Source organism: Nilaparvata lugens, chromosome X (assembly GCF_014356525.2).
Source record: "Nilaparvata lugens isolate BPH chromosome X, ASM1435652v1, whole genome shotgun sequence".
Taxonomy (NCBI): domain Eukaryota; kingdom Metazoa; phylum Arthropoda; class Insecta; order Hemiptera; family Delphacidae; genus Nilaparvata; species Nilaparvata lugens.
This window is the reverse complement of record NC_052518.1, coordinates 83,983,833-83,999,888: the sequence shown is the minus strand read 5'-3', so window position 1 is coordinate 83,999,888 and position 16,056 is coordinate 83,983,833.

Sequence of the window (16,056 nt, the reverse complement as noted above, 5' to 3'; positions counted from 1 at the left end):
ACCATGTCAGAATTCGGTAACATCTCCGGTGAATATTGCTCCTGACTCTCAATGGTGTTGTCTGTGCTGCCCTCACTGCTCTCGAAATTTGTTGTGTTGCTCTCATTTGTTGCCATTGTGTCTGATTGAAGTGTGTTTACAAGCCTATTTCTAAGAAAATATCCTGACATAGGTAACCTATACTACAAACCTATTACTAATCCTACTTATCACGAAGCTCATACATGACCCAAATAATGTTCATACAGAAGATTAAAATACTGTTTAATAAACTACACCCACAAATAAAAAATTCAAAATTAGATTTCTATGATGCTTGACTGGATAAAACAATATACAAAAGATATAAATGATACTATACTCAGGGCTTCCTATTCTCTATTTCTATACCCAAAAATTATATTATACTAATATAACCCAAAATTATATTCACAAAAATAACATACTAAATGATTGATTAAACCCAAATAACAGACTTTTGAAATAAAGCTACCCCCAAAGTAATATTGAATGAGAATGAATAATATCAAATTTCCTATAACCAATATAAAAATCTACATATAGTTGAGCGCACCAAATACAAATTCGAAAATTGATATACAAAATAATTAAGTGAATAGGTTAAACACTGAGAATTTGAAGAATTTGAACGGATAACTTTCCTACCTGGCAATACTAATAATAATAATTATCACACTTCTGTAGCACACTCAATAAGAATTTCACACAAATGAGGGTGATTATATATACCAATTCACTATTATGCACTTTCACTTGATACACTTCAGCAGATTAACTCAGAATCTGGCCCCTAGTTGCGGCGACATTTTGAACTCTTTCCCACTTCGGTCTTTGTTTAGAGTGGGTTTCGAACTCCCTCACTCTATACGGTATTTTGCCCGGCGCCAATCAATTACTATGAATTGATAAAATTAAACTAATAAAATTGAATTGATTTGAATTGATAAAATTAATTACTTTACTGTAACTTCACTCACTGAACTAATAATAGTATTGAAGAAAAAGATAAAGATAGATAGATCAGGGTCGTGTGTAAGGGAATGTACGAAGTGAAAGGCAAAACAAAGGTTAATTATGAATTTATTATTGAACTTTAAATTTATATGAATTTATAAAAAATTGATCAAAAATATAGTAATGATTAGATATAAATACAAGATGATTAAGTTTTTGAAAGTACAACAGTTCAAGTTTAATTTTAAACAACAAAATTTAACAAACAGTTCTTATTACTTTTATCAGGTTACTTGAACAATAAGATATAAAATCAAAGTATTGAACAACTCTAGTAAAAAATATGATTATAGTCAAAAATAAGAGAATTGATAAATTTTAATGAATGAATATGATTAGGGGAGCCTTGCTTTAAAAAACTATTATTTGTGCTTAGAAGAAAATTTCAACTGTAAGCTTCAAGAAGTTAATTAAAATTGTGTCTTTAGATATGTATTTAGAGGAGCTAAATAATTAAATTTGCTGTTTACTTTGATGCTATGTAATTTGATATAGTTATTTGGGCTTTTTAGGGTGGGGTGGTGTGGATTTGAAATGAGAAAAATTGAAAATTCTAAATACAATCTTTACCTGGCTCAGTCAATTCCCTATAGGATAATTGAAGTCTGAAACCAAAAACTCACTCCTACACTGAACACTGTCCAAAATCAAAGAGACTCACAGCAACTAGCAGCAACTCAACTGCCACTAACTGCCACTAACTGCCACTCAAATGCCACTAACTTGCAACTAACTTGCAAGACAGGGTCTGCCTGCATATATACTAGCACCACGATTTTCCACCCCTCATCCCCCTTCGCCCTCTAGCTCCGCCTACCCTCAAACTCATCAGCTAATATTCTGCTTACAAAATGGATTCAAATATCAATTTGAATTCACTATAATGTTTATTATGTTAAATCATTTTAAACTATGGCTCCCCTTCATTATTAAAACAAATGATATCATATATTTTATCAATATTTAAACTCTAAAGTTTGGATACTGACAATTTGAATACATTCTCATCAAATTTGATTAATACAGTGATCAATCTTATAAATCTGATATGGCAAATACTTCAATAATAAATACATGAAATGAACAAAATACAATGTCATACAGTAATCATTACAATCGAGTTGAATAAATCAAATTAATAAGATACCAATCAATTACTACTTAATTAATTAAGCAGGTTTCTTATACTCATTGTCAACCTGTTTCAATCAAATATACCCAATTTATTCTATTTACAAATTTGTCCTTAGCCTATGAATTCGGATTCAACTAACTTAATTAGCTTATAATAATTATTAAATTATAATTTATTATATAACATTATATTTGTTGAATACTTTATACATATAGCCTAATCTACTTCATGACCTAATTTATAAATACATTTACTCATATATCATATTCATCGTTTTATGTGATCACCATTCAAATAACTGATCATCAAATAATATTGCCTCAATAATATTCATATGCTGACCACGTGGTAAAATTGTAGCATGTGCTAACCACGTGGTTACATTGAAAACTACATAACTATATCTACTTCTCTCCTACCTATATATCTATATCGCTATTCATAATCTTCATTTACCTGCCATCAACTTATGCTATAGATATATACAAGGGCTGACACAAAGCACAGTGGGCCATGTGGTTTCTATTGTAAACGTGTCAGTGACTGACGTTACTGTTATCATATATTGTTAGCAATTCTCTATGACAGAATGATTTTGTCTCAAACTACTTTGAAAAGAATAATAACCCCAGTCATCTGGCTAGGTAAGCTATTCAAATGCATTCTCAATAGTTTCGAGAAACGGTTCTTTTTATTATTCTAACTCTTCGAGAGTTCATATTCCTAAATACAATATGTTCAGAGCACGTGTTGCAACAAATAACATATATCTACAATTTTTAAATTTTAGGAGAGCACATGGTCGCCATTTGTGGCTCACACTCTAACCAATGCGACGAAGTTGTCATTGCTAATCATATCGATGATATTGAAGAGCAGGTTACAAACTTAGATTTACCAATTACTGATCAATTTCATTTCCATCCAATCTCAGAAGAAGACACTTACAGAGCAATTCAATGTATTCATATTAATGCTACGGGTGTAGACAAAATTCCTATTAAATTTATCAAGAACATGTTATTTGCTGTTTTACCAACCATTACATACATTTTCAACAAGTCACTTGAAGAAGGCATTTTCCCCGAAAACTGGAAGTTTGCTCTGGTTCGCCCTCTAAATAAAGTTCCATCACCCAATAAAGTTGAGGATTTTAGACCAATCAGTATTTTACCTGCATTGTCCAAAGTGCTAGATTTGACACAACCCATTTGAGAAAGACTCATTCATGCTCAAGTTGTAAAATTTCTAGACAACAATAGTAAGCTTCATAACTTTCAATCGGGCTTTAGAAAATTCCATTCAACTGAAACAGCTCAGCTCCGTGTCACTGATGATATAAGGTTAGCTATGGACCAAAGAAAATGCACCATCCTCACCCTATTTGATTTTTCTAAAGCATTTGATACTGTTGATCATACAGTCCTTCTGAATAAGTTGGCTATCCTTGGTTTCAGTCACAACTCGTTGGTTTGGTTTAAATCCCATCTATTAGGTAGGAAACAATGTGTATCTGTCGGTGACAAAAAGTCAACTTGGAAAAACGTTATGCATGGAGTACCACAAGGTTCAATTTTAGGCCCTCTCCTCTTCACTTTGTATGCTAATGACCTTTCTTCCATTATCAAATTCTCCAGTTTCCATACTTATGCAGACGACCTTCAAATCTATTTAAGCTGTCCCATAACAAAAATTAATGAAACAGTTGGAATAATGAATCAGGATATCAATTCGATAGTGGAATGGACAAGGAAAAATGGCCTTAAGCTTAATCCCATCAAAACACAACCCATTATAATTGGATATTCTCGTCTTATAAACAATATTGACCTTGAATCGATTCACATAATTAGTGTAGACGGTAATGACATTCCTTACTGTAGCTCAGTTAAGAATTTAGGCATTATTATGAATAATACTCTTGACTGGTCAGAACAAGTGAACAAAACTTGTAAAAAGGTATTCTCAGCCATGCATGCATTGAAGAAAATGCACGATATTCTCCCTAGAAACATTGAATTATTATTGGTTCAATCTCTCATCTTCCCACATTTAATGTATTGTAATTCTGTTCTTAACGATATGCAAGTCACTCTGAATGATAAACTACAGCGTTGCCAAAATTATTGTCTACGTTTCGTCTACTCTCTCCAACGCCATGATCATATCACCCCAGCCCACATTGTTAGTTCAACATTGAAGCTTCCCAATCAAAGGCTTTTTCGAATAGTCAAGCTTGTTAGAGATATCTTGAAATACGGTAATCCGAACTATTTTAAAGATGATTTCAAATTTGTCTCTGAAGGTAGGAGGATAGATGCTTCACATACTAGAACCGGAGAAAGTACTTTAAGGATACCCAATCATCGAACTACTATTTTCACAAAATCCTTCTTAGTCAGTGCCTGTCGTGCATGGAATGCACTTCCTGTTTCTATCAGGTCCATCGAGAGCCGAGCGAGCTTCATCCTGACTTTAAAAAACATCTTTTGGAACAAATGACTGAAACTGTCCGCCCTAGAACGATCACATGACAACCATCCCCCACCCATCCCACAAATACAAACCTTTAAACCTGTTATAGAACGAATTGTATATATATATATATATATATATATATATATATATATATATATATATATATATATATATATATATATTATATAAACTCATGTTATTTCAATTATCCACTGCATACTGCTGTATATTACTGAAAGTTGATTACCCTGATCTACTTTCAGCCTACTTCATTTTATTAATCAATTATTCGATCTTATCTACCTATATAATTATTTTACTTTATCAATTTTCTGTTTTTTTTATCTTAAATATTCATATTGATTAAAACTTTTACAATATTTCCATTAATAAATGAATCCTTAGTTTAAATAATGAAATTAACGTTTTGGTAGAGAGTTAGTGGGGAGGATATTTTTAATATTCTTTCCGAAGAATGGACATTGATATGTCCAAAGCTCCGCCAATTTATGTAGATGCATAACAATATAATTATTATCTATAGTTATTATATTACAAATTGCTTTTTCATATCATATACAGTTCAATAATTATTTTCTTAGTCTATATCATGTAAATTCATCTATAATTTTGCTGTATTGTAAGCTATTGTTTATAAGTGTATAAGACAGTATATATTGTAATCTACATAAATAAAGTACTCAATCAATCAATCAATCTCACTCTCTCTCTCTCTCTCTCTCTCTCTCTCTCTCTCTCTCTCTCTCTCTCTCTCTCTCTCTCTCTCTCTCTCTCTCTCTCAGTCTCTCTCTAACATGCTCACTGAACGCCAACTGAGGAGTGAATGTTACGCCTGGATATTTGTACTTGTTTACAACTTTGATCCGCTCTTCTCGCCAGTACCACCTCTCATGATGGGCCAGTCTCCCTCCCTTTCTCATCACCATTATCTTAGTTTTGTCAGTATTGATTGTAAGTCCCCACGTCTCACAGTAATGTTTCAAACATATTATCATTTTTGTAATGCTTTCGGCGTGGATGCGATCAGAATCAAATCATCGGCATACATAAGTCCTTTAATATTCAATTCGGCCACCAATATCCCTTCTTCCATATTATCAAAAATATCATTAATAAACAGGGTGAATAAAATCGGGGACAACAAGCAGCCTTGTTCTAATCCGTTCTCTGTATAGAATGCATTACTCAGCCTATCCTTCTTATTTTGACCATTTTTACACCAAACAAACGCCCGTGTATTCTCATATAATTTCTGGACAATTCTCACAAATTTGCTAGACAACCGAATCTGAAACAACTTATAAATTAAAGCATTACGATCTACTTTATCGAAAGCGGCCTTGAAGTCAACATAAAAACAATAAACTCTATCTTTCCTTCTCCTCAGTTTTAAATTGATGATGCTGTATACACTGAATATATTATCCACTGTACTGTATCCTTTTCTAAATCCCGCCTGTTCCTCATTTATTACTTCATTTTCCTCTATCCATTCGTTTAATCTATTTAGAAAAATTCCTGAGAATTTTTTTGCAAATGCATTGATGAATTGTATGCCTCTGTAATTAGCAACTTCATTCGAATCACCTTTTTTATGAATTGGGAAGATAACCGCTTCTGAAAAATTGTCAGGCACCAATCCTGTATCATAAATATAATTATAAAAATTGAGCAGCAAATTTAAGAATTGATCTGGAGCTGATTTGAAAAATTCTGCCGGTATGCCGTCAGTGCCCGGAGCTTTATTACATTTTGCCTTTTTCAATACCAAATTCAGTTCTTCTTTCGTTATTTTTGCATCTAGTTTTTCGTCCTCTATGAACGGTATGGCATATGCTATTTCATCTGCCTCAACTTCAACGGAAAGTAAGTTTTTAAAATGTTTGACCCAGCTTTTAATATCTATCTGGCCTGTACACTTGAAGGATCTTCTTTTAAACTTTTTCACAGAGTCCCAAAACTGTTTCGAGTCGCGCACATTTTCTAAGCATTTTCTATTATTATCATAATACTCGGCTTTTTTAGTTTTACACAAGTGAATTTACTCTTTGTTTTCCTCTACATAGATTTGTCTAGCTTGTTAACTATTCACCCTCCTAAAAAGTCTAAGACAGGCAAAACTTATTTTTCTCGCTTTATCATATTCCCAATCAAACCATATCTGTTTCGCATGTTTATTTTCTCTTTTAGAAATTCTTGCATTGTTACCTGCTGCTTCATAAACGATATTGATAATCTATTCTGCGGCTTGACTACTATCGGGTGGCAAGATAACATCACAGCTGCTCTGCGATAACTTATTACGGTACTTTGTTGCATTTACTTTTGACCAAATCAGCTTGGGCAATAGCGTTAAATTATCACATGTTGAATTCGAAATGTCTCCTTTCAATTGAACTGCTATTGGCATATGGTCAGAAAAACTTTCAGCCAGGACTTCAAAAGTATTTTTCGCCACACTTGGATGTAATGAGCTGGTTTACGTGCGTCATATGGAGGCCGAAAGTGATTGTTTTCCGACCAGGCCGGTAAAACTTTACGGCCCTAGGGCTGTAAAATGACCTTGAATAACAGCTGATCGTGTCCGATCCCGATCTCACAAAAATCATAGAGAGATAATCTCATAACGACTGTAATAATCTATATAATTATGTATCGTGAATCGCGGTATTATGTCTATAATATATTTTATAAATTACTGTTTAATAATTTAATATTTATTGTGTTTTTGATATCAAACAATGAATACAATGGCTGCATTGTCCATTGTCAGAAAGGTACGGTACGTATCGCAAGTATTTAAAAGTGAAGAATCGAATTTGAAATCAAAGTACAATAATTGTATCAATATTTAAAAGTGAGGTAGAGTAATAATTGTTTCTTTTTTATTATCGAATTCCACTTCTTAATGCAATACAATCAACTATAATAACAAGAAAATACAGCAGAGATCTGAAGTTTAAGGTACCGTAAGCCTACTGGTGAAACTCAGCCTTGACTAAAAAATTCCTAGTAATTTTTCCGTAATTCATTATTAAAACTTTTAGATAATTTTTCTTTAATATTGAACCATATAGAGGAAACATTAAGCCCACTCAAGATTGAATCTTCGAATGTTTTCTCTATGATTTCAGAGCAATATTTTGTTGTGAAAATGCCGGCAAACCGGCTTCAAATTAATATGCCGCTATACACTATATTATAGTAGCCTACATACGTTACCTGACTTAATTCAGAGTGAAAATTTTATTGTGAAACAGATAATAATATTAATTTTAATAATATGAGTCATGAGCCAAAGTCTGTTGTACCTTTGACTATAGAAAGAACCTTCTTCTATAGAAAGAACAACCTTCTTTCTATAGTCAAAGGTTGTACGCTTTTTAGGAGTGAAGTAAACTTTTTTAGAAGTCCAGTTTACAGTATTACGTGTATGCTAAGAGTTATCAGTCAGGCCTCTTCCTCCAACAATACCCATTAGCCGAGAGCATAAAGGCGTAATACAACTGAAGTCAGTTCAGTGAATAACAAACACGATCTAGGTTCGAATCTCGGTCAATGACATTTTTTTTGTCGATGAATTTCGACTTTTATTAGCTATTTTTTATATTAATTACCATAATTTAAATTTCAATCAATTTTTTAGATATATTTTGAGACAAAACTGTGAAATATGCAATTATATTAATTTTTCATCACATTATTTCAAAATAGTAATGAAAATTCTATTCATCCATCTATCCATGAGATATTGCACCGGGCGCAAAGCGCGAGCTATAAAAATTCAAACAATTATTCGAAATATTAATAGTATAAAAATATGGTCACTATTGTAAATTATTAATTAGTAATATTGAAATTAATTGACAGTAAAAGTTGTCATAACCAAGATTCAAACTATCAAAATAGGCTGTTTGAATTTTATTAATTTTTCAATTTCTTATAAATATTGGGAAGTTTTTTTTTTTGGTGTGGCGAAAAATAGCGTTCGCAACACGGGCAAAAATGTTTTTCTGGCTCTCGAACGCTTCAAGTTCTCGACTTCGTCTCGAACTTGAAAACCGCGATCTCGAGCCGGAAAACGTACATTTTCGACCCTAGGTGCGAAATATACTATTACAGCTGCTAGTGTACTCATCGTCACACAACATAAATCGATAACTGAGCATCCAACACTTGTAACATAGGTAAATTATTCTCCCTTAACATCTGTTGCTGTCCTCCCGTTTAACACACACATATTAAATTCCTCACACATATTGAGTATTCTACGCCCATTCCTATTCAAAATTTCATCTTTCGAATTTCGTTCAACATTTATCACCCAATCACTCTGCATAATTTCTGCATAAAGCTGGAGTACTGACTTTAACAAACTGAATGAATTCTTAGAAGGCAGAATGATGAGTGAGAATTTAATATTGCTAGGAGATTTTAACAGACGCATAGGGAAATGTCAAATAATACCGGATTATTATTTGACATTTCCCTATGCGTCCGTTAAAATCTCCTAGCAGTATTAAATTCTCACTCATCATTCTGCCTTCTAAGAATTCATTCAGTTTGTTAAAGTCAGCACTCCAGCTTTCTCCAGACGTTAGATAAACTGGCATAATATGAATTTCTCCATATCTATCACATTTAAGAGTTATTACTGGCCACTCTTCTAAGTAAGTGAATTTACTGGCTTCCCTCCCATTATAGACAAACCTATAAGCCATCATTATGCCTTCCTTTGCCCTACCAAATCCTGACGTTCTAGTTGCTGGCACCCAAAATACATTATATCCTGGAAAATAGCCCTCTAAACGATTAAAATCTTTCTCCTCCACAAACGTTTCACATAGAATAAAAATATCATAATTCTTTAAGAAAATAATTTGAACTCACCTTCCCACTAAGACCCGCTACATTATAAGCCAACACACTTAATTCATTTATTTCTTTCACCTGGCAGACGACCTTATTCTATTCATTAGACTGTTTATTTGAGCGCTCATTATATTGTTCAACCTTCTTCGAAAAATTATTAATTATTTCAGTAAAGTCCATCTTCAAAATCCGGTTCAATCTGTCCAGCCCATCCTCGTTTCCACACCGTAGACCATCCTCCGCCTCCCACGTGAAGATAAGTCCCTCAACAATCAGCTGTTCCCCCTTTACAACAGAACTCCGCACGCCACTCATCTTCAATATTTCTTTTTTTGAGTAGAAATCGTCTATTACGCCGTATTCTTGTCAGAAGAGAATAGTCTTTATGCACTACATATCCAGCTCCTTTCAGTTTCCCTGTATTCCCCAGAACTACATCAATGTCGCGATCCACCGGGATATGAGCAATTATCGGCGCATTGTCTCTTTCTTTGCCCAAGATGTGACCACAATTGACACCCACTTGTATATTACACTTCAGTACATTTGTACAAAACTCCTTTACTATCTCACAAAAGTCCTCGTTACTTTTGAATTTTAGTACTCTGAAGATTAAATTATTACGTCGTGATCGATCTTCGTATCTGTCTAATCGATGCATAATTTTGATATTTTCCATTTTCAGACGTTGTACTTCCTCCTTGTACTTCATTTGTTTTCTTCGGTGATGTTGGATAGTAAGTTTGTTATTCCTAACACATCGTTCTCTGTAGCCAATTCACTGAATTTTTCATCAAATAACGTTTTAATTGTTAATTCTATATTTTGTATTTGATCGTCATTTTTTGAATCACACCCTTTCTTCGCGGCACGTGAGCTCTCAGGCGAGGAACTCATAGTGCGATCCCGTTTCTCACCTCGCTGTTGCGTTGTAATGAATTTATCCATACGAGCAATGGTATCTCGACACTTCTTATAAGTTCAAACACACGAAAACTCAAAATCCACGACTTAAATGAACTATAGTTTTACTTGTTCTAACTAATAGTTTGACTTTTTCTAACTGTATTTTTCACTAGCCGGCACAGCTTATAGTCTTTATGTCGGAGCTGTGATAAACGATCCTAGCAACGATGAGATTAGCGATGCTAGTAGGGAGTAGCGCTCAGCTTCTATCGACTGTTCATGCCGACAGTCGTGCTTAAAGCTTGATTCGTGAGTTCATGTATTGAAAAACCAATTTGTGTATGCTATAATGAGTGATTCTGATGAAGATTTTATTTTTGCATCGAATACAGTAAAGCATTACTTACTAGGTTGTAGAGAACGTGAATATTATGCACATCCTATCAATGTGGTGAGGGATGTATTTGGGGAGTATCATCATTAATTTGTATAAAGATTTAAGACAGCATCCAAAAAATTTTTTTGACTATATGAGAATGGAAATAGAAACTTTCGACTACATTTTGACGAGAGTTTCCAATAATCTCCAAAAGGACTGGAATAATTATCACATAAGTCCTATCATGGCAGAGGAGCGATTAATGCTAACATTAAGGTAAGTAGGTTTATACAAGAAAGTTATATTCTTTGATAAAATAGAAACAATTGAATTTATTCTTGAAATGCATACATCAAGGTCTATATTATGTTTCATTATTAGGATCATTGACAATAAGATAGAATTTTGTAATTGAATAAGAAATAGTTTAATAAAGTAAAGAAAATGTCCCTTGCTTACGAAACTCCACATATAAATCAACCCAAATCATGAAAAAAAATTGGTCCATGTTTGTACTTTGTATTCTACAACTCGATACTAGCCTCGATACTAGCTTCGAAAATGGACCGAGCCATTATCGATGCTCTTATCGATGGTCAGGACCCAAGATCGATTTTCATCGCAGCTCAGACATAAACAGGCCTATTAGAAAGCACGTTGGTATTATCTACGCGTTGCTAGAATCGCAGCTTTTATCACTAATCGCAGCTCCGACATAAACGTACCCTTAGATACGGGAGCACCGATAAATACGTCTGTCTCGTTCGACTGTCCTAGCTCAACTCCGCCAGCGGAAATAAAAAATAATGTAAATGCGAACGAGTTAAGAGATGATTAATATGACTGGCTAGTTCTAAGGCCATATTATTGCTTAAGTGAATTTACCAACAATTGAACTCCAAAACATATTGGATCCTATTCATGTATTGATTTACTGCATGTTTTTTTGTTTATTGTATGTTTTATGACTACTCTGTGATATGTATTGACTATTGTCGTTGCTTATAACATGATTGTTCCATGGCAATAAATGTTATTTATTTATTTAACAATTTTTCTGTTAAAATTTATTTAAGTACTTGAATTGAAAAATGTCAAGCTAGTTTAGTGCCTTATTTCATTATAAACTCACGGTATATAGAGTAAATAGTTCAAATAGTATGTGCCTTTATCTGAAAATGTTGACTATTCAACTCGTGAAATATGAATATTTTCTATAAAAAAATTAATTCAGAAGAGCTTTTATATGGTAGTATAAAACAGTTTATTCCATTTCTAAATAGGACTTGGTGTTATTATGTGAAATATTTTCCATTCATTCTCTGACTCTTGTTATATTTTTAATAATACATTTAATAGATGTAAATGGTATTTTTAATAAATGTATCATCACACTTCATGAGATAATGAGCCAGCCTCATTATCTCTTATAGTCTGTGTAAAATTAGTTGAGACTTGGCCCTTCATCCGAAGAAATTACAAGGTTGCCAATTAGTGTAAAATTTCAACTTTCTCAAAGTTCCAATTCAACGTCAGAATTGGATGTAGAATATCATCCCCGATATCCTTGCAGTGCTAAAAGAGTATCAGGGTTGAAGGATTAAAAGGAAATACAGCTTTTATGATAAAATTGGAAACATCGCGAAGATTTGTTTTTCTTTAGAATATCACTTCTCTCAGAATCATGGGCGTCGTAATGCGTAATAATTTTACATCAAATTAACTGGGAGAATGTCTTAGGTACATCATGAAAACTAAAACTAATGACAGCCAGGTTAATCGATATTTTTTTCATAGAAACTCCATAAATTTTATTCATGTCTCAGATAATTTCTTATTTGGTATTATCCAACCAAGAAACAAATACACTCACACGTATTCTAGCAATTATTAAAATAACTGAATTAAAACAAAACCCGTTTGAACATAGGGCACTTAACTGTTCTGTAAAGAAGAGATGGTCGATAAATAAGCAGTCAATTACCTCTCATATCCAAGTTTCCACAGGAGATTGGCATAAGCTCAAACAGCTACAGAACTGGACAGTTTTTCGGTGTCAAGAATCGAATAGCGCTCTTCCGCTTGGCAACTGCTCAGAAATAAATTTTTAGCACATTCTTACAAATTATTCTATCGAGATTCAAATTACCTATAGTGGATACCGATAGTGGGTTGGCTGCTTTGATATTTTTTGCAGAGCGAATCAATTATTTACTCGGTTGCTGCCATTTGACTCTATAGTGGGATGCTACACGTTAATTTGAGGAAATTAATCCAAGTATGTAAAGGATTTTTTCCATATTGTAATTTTTTTTATTATTATTATTATTTCATCCACCGACGACCTGTAAAAGGGGTATGAGGATATGTCAATTTGTCATTAATCAAACAGAAACATGTTATCTATCTTTTTAAACCTCCACCTTGAGGTTTGTAAAAATCTTTATATTCCTCCACTGAGTAGACACATATGGATAGCAGCTCTTTTTTCAATAAAAATCTGAAAGCTTCACCTGACTTTTCTTTTATGTGAGATCGAGATGGCTGTTAAGAATACTCGAGAGATAAGAAGTAGAGAATTGTTCATGCAGTTCCCCTTCCCCCGCTTCACCCTCATTGCTGTTGGAGAAGAAGGCTTCTCCCTCCACAACCTCAGTCTTCAGCACTCGGCTGACCCATAAACATCTCTCGTAAGTATAGCTGAAAAGCTCTCTTTTTTGTTACTTTCACACAGCTCATATCATACATGCTAACCAGTTCTAAATTCTCGGTCCTCCTAGCTCTCATAGAATTACCAAACTTGGTCCTACCAGTGGATTTTCGGTACTAGTGCCTATGGAAAAAAGGAAAAAACTATTCTCTAGAGTATGAACTGGTTCCCTATAGTTCACGTTTCGTTTTAAAATTTGTTTGCTTGAGCTGTGTGAACGCGTGTGCTCTGTGCTCAGTGTTTGAACTCTCAAAAAGCCAAAAACTTCTTATCTCTCGAAGTTCTCACTTTCAATTTATTTCGATTTCCTCAATTTCGTGTTCGTATTGAGTGACGCCATCCGCCATTTTCGTCAATTGTGGCATTGTGCTTGACAATCCTACAATCTACAAGTTATAAACTGCATGTTTTATCGCAACCGCAATGGTTCTTCAAGAATTATTCACCTTGAATTATAACTTCAGTTATTGCGCAGATCTACCACGCAATCTCAACCACGCCTACGCAGTCACGTGAAGACCAGTTGGATTTCAGTCTAAGATTACTAACCTGAATGTCAAGTCTAAACCACTGTGTATTGTATGTAAATCTATGGATCATAATATCTATGTATGCAAAAAATTCTATAATATGTCTGTTGATGAATGATACAAGTTTGTTCGAGAAAATAACCAATGTCTAGCATGTTTTTCGTTTTCTCACAGAAGAGAGTTCTGCAAATCTACAAATGTATGTAAAACTTGTTTCTCATCCAAGCATCATACATTATTACATAATGAAAAGAGGTATTCTAGCTCACCTGAGCCTACTAATGTGCGTTCTCAGAAGGATAGCGCTCCTACATCTGGTGCTGTATGCAATACTTCTAGCCTATCGACCTCAGATACATCCTCTTGTCTGTTGGGTACCGCTAATGTCATAGTATTTGATCATTTCAATCGGCCTCACATTGCCTGAGCCATAGATATTCAGGCTCATATATATTCATATATTCAGGCTCACAGATAACAACTGTCACTAAGGAGTTAGTGAATAAATTGAATTTGAAGACTAGCTACACTGATCGAGAACTCATCGGTATTGGCTCTAAAACTACTAAAACTCTTGGTGAAGTTCATCTCACTATATCCTCGAGGCTCAAACCAGAATTTAGATTGAGTACTAAAGCCACTGTCTTATCAGTCATCACATGTAACCAACCCATGGTCTCATTGAACCCTGAAGTATTTGAACATTTTTCAAACTTGAAACTGGCTGATGATAAGTTTCACATCTCTAATAAAGTTGACTTGTTATTAGGAGCTGACTCTTTTCTCCAAACGTTATCTGCTCAATCTAATGGAATTACTAAATTATATCCCAATTCGCCTGGAGCATTGAGCACAGTATTTGGGTATATTATCATTGGCAAAGTTGATTCTAATGAACCTGTCTCAAGTGTCAATAAGGCTACAAGCTTGCTCACCTATGTTGAACCAATCAACCAGTTGATTGAAAAATTTTGGGAGACTGAAGAGGTTTCAGTAGAAGTTGAAAAGAATCCTTCTCATGCATATTGCGAAAATCTCTACACAGAAACCACCACTCGGTGGCCGTCTGGTCGCTATGAAGTCGCATTGCCTTTCAAAACTAAAGATGTGTCATTGGGTGACAACCGCACCTCCTCAACTAAGAAATATACCTCACTACAGAAAAGATTAGCATCAAACGAAAATGTTCATAAACAATATCATGATTTCATGAGACAGTAAGTGGAATTAGAACACATTTCCAAAGCTTCACACTCATCTAATTATGTTATCCCGCATCACTGTGTTCAGAAAGAAGACAGTTCAACAACCAAATTGAGAGTAGTCTTTAATGCATCAGCGCCTTGTAATAATAGAACTGTTCAGAACGAATCACTTCATGTTGGGCCTAAATTACAGCATGATCTTACTCACATATTAATGAGTTTTAGAACTCACAAAGTAACCATTACATCCAACATTAAAATGATGTACAGGCAAATTTCAATCAGAAAAGAAGATAGAAAATTTCAGCACATATTCTATCGTAGTTCACCCCAAGAAGAGCTGATAGAATTTGAACTCAACACAGTCACGTATGGAATGACGTCAAGCAGCTTTCTAGCTCAAAGAACATTTCTTCAATTAGCCCATGATTATGAAAATGAATTTCCATTAGCTGTCAATGCGATTCGCCAACACACTCATGTTGATGATATTGTATCTGGCGTCTCTAGCCTATGTGAAGCGAAATTACTCATATCACAGCTGAATGAACTTATGTCTAAAGGAGAACTCCTTTTGAGAAAATGGTCATCTAATATGCAAGAAGTAATTGAAGAATTTCCCGACGAGATGTTGGAAAACCCTCTCGCATTTTCTGATACGACTCAAAAAATAAAAGTTCTTAGATTTCGTTGGAATCCTGCATCAGATGCTTTCTCTTACACTGTTACACCGTTCGCTGAACTGCCAACAAAACGATCCATACTATCGTATACAGCTAAATTGT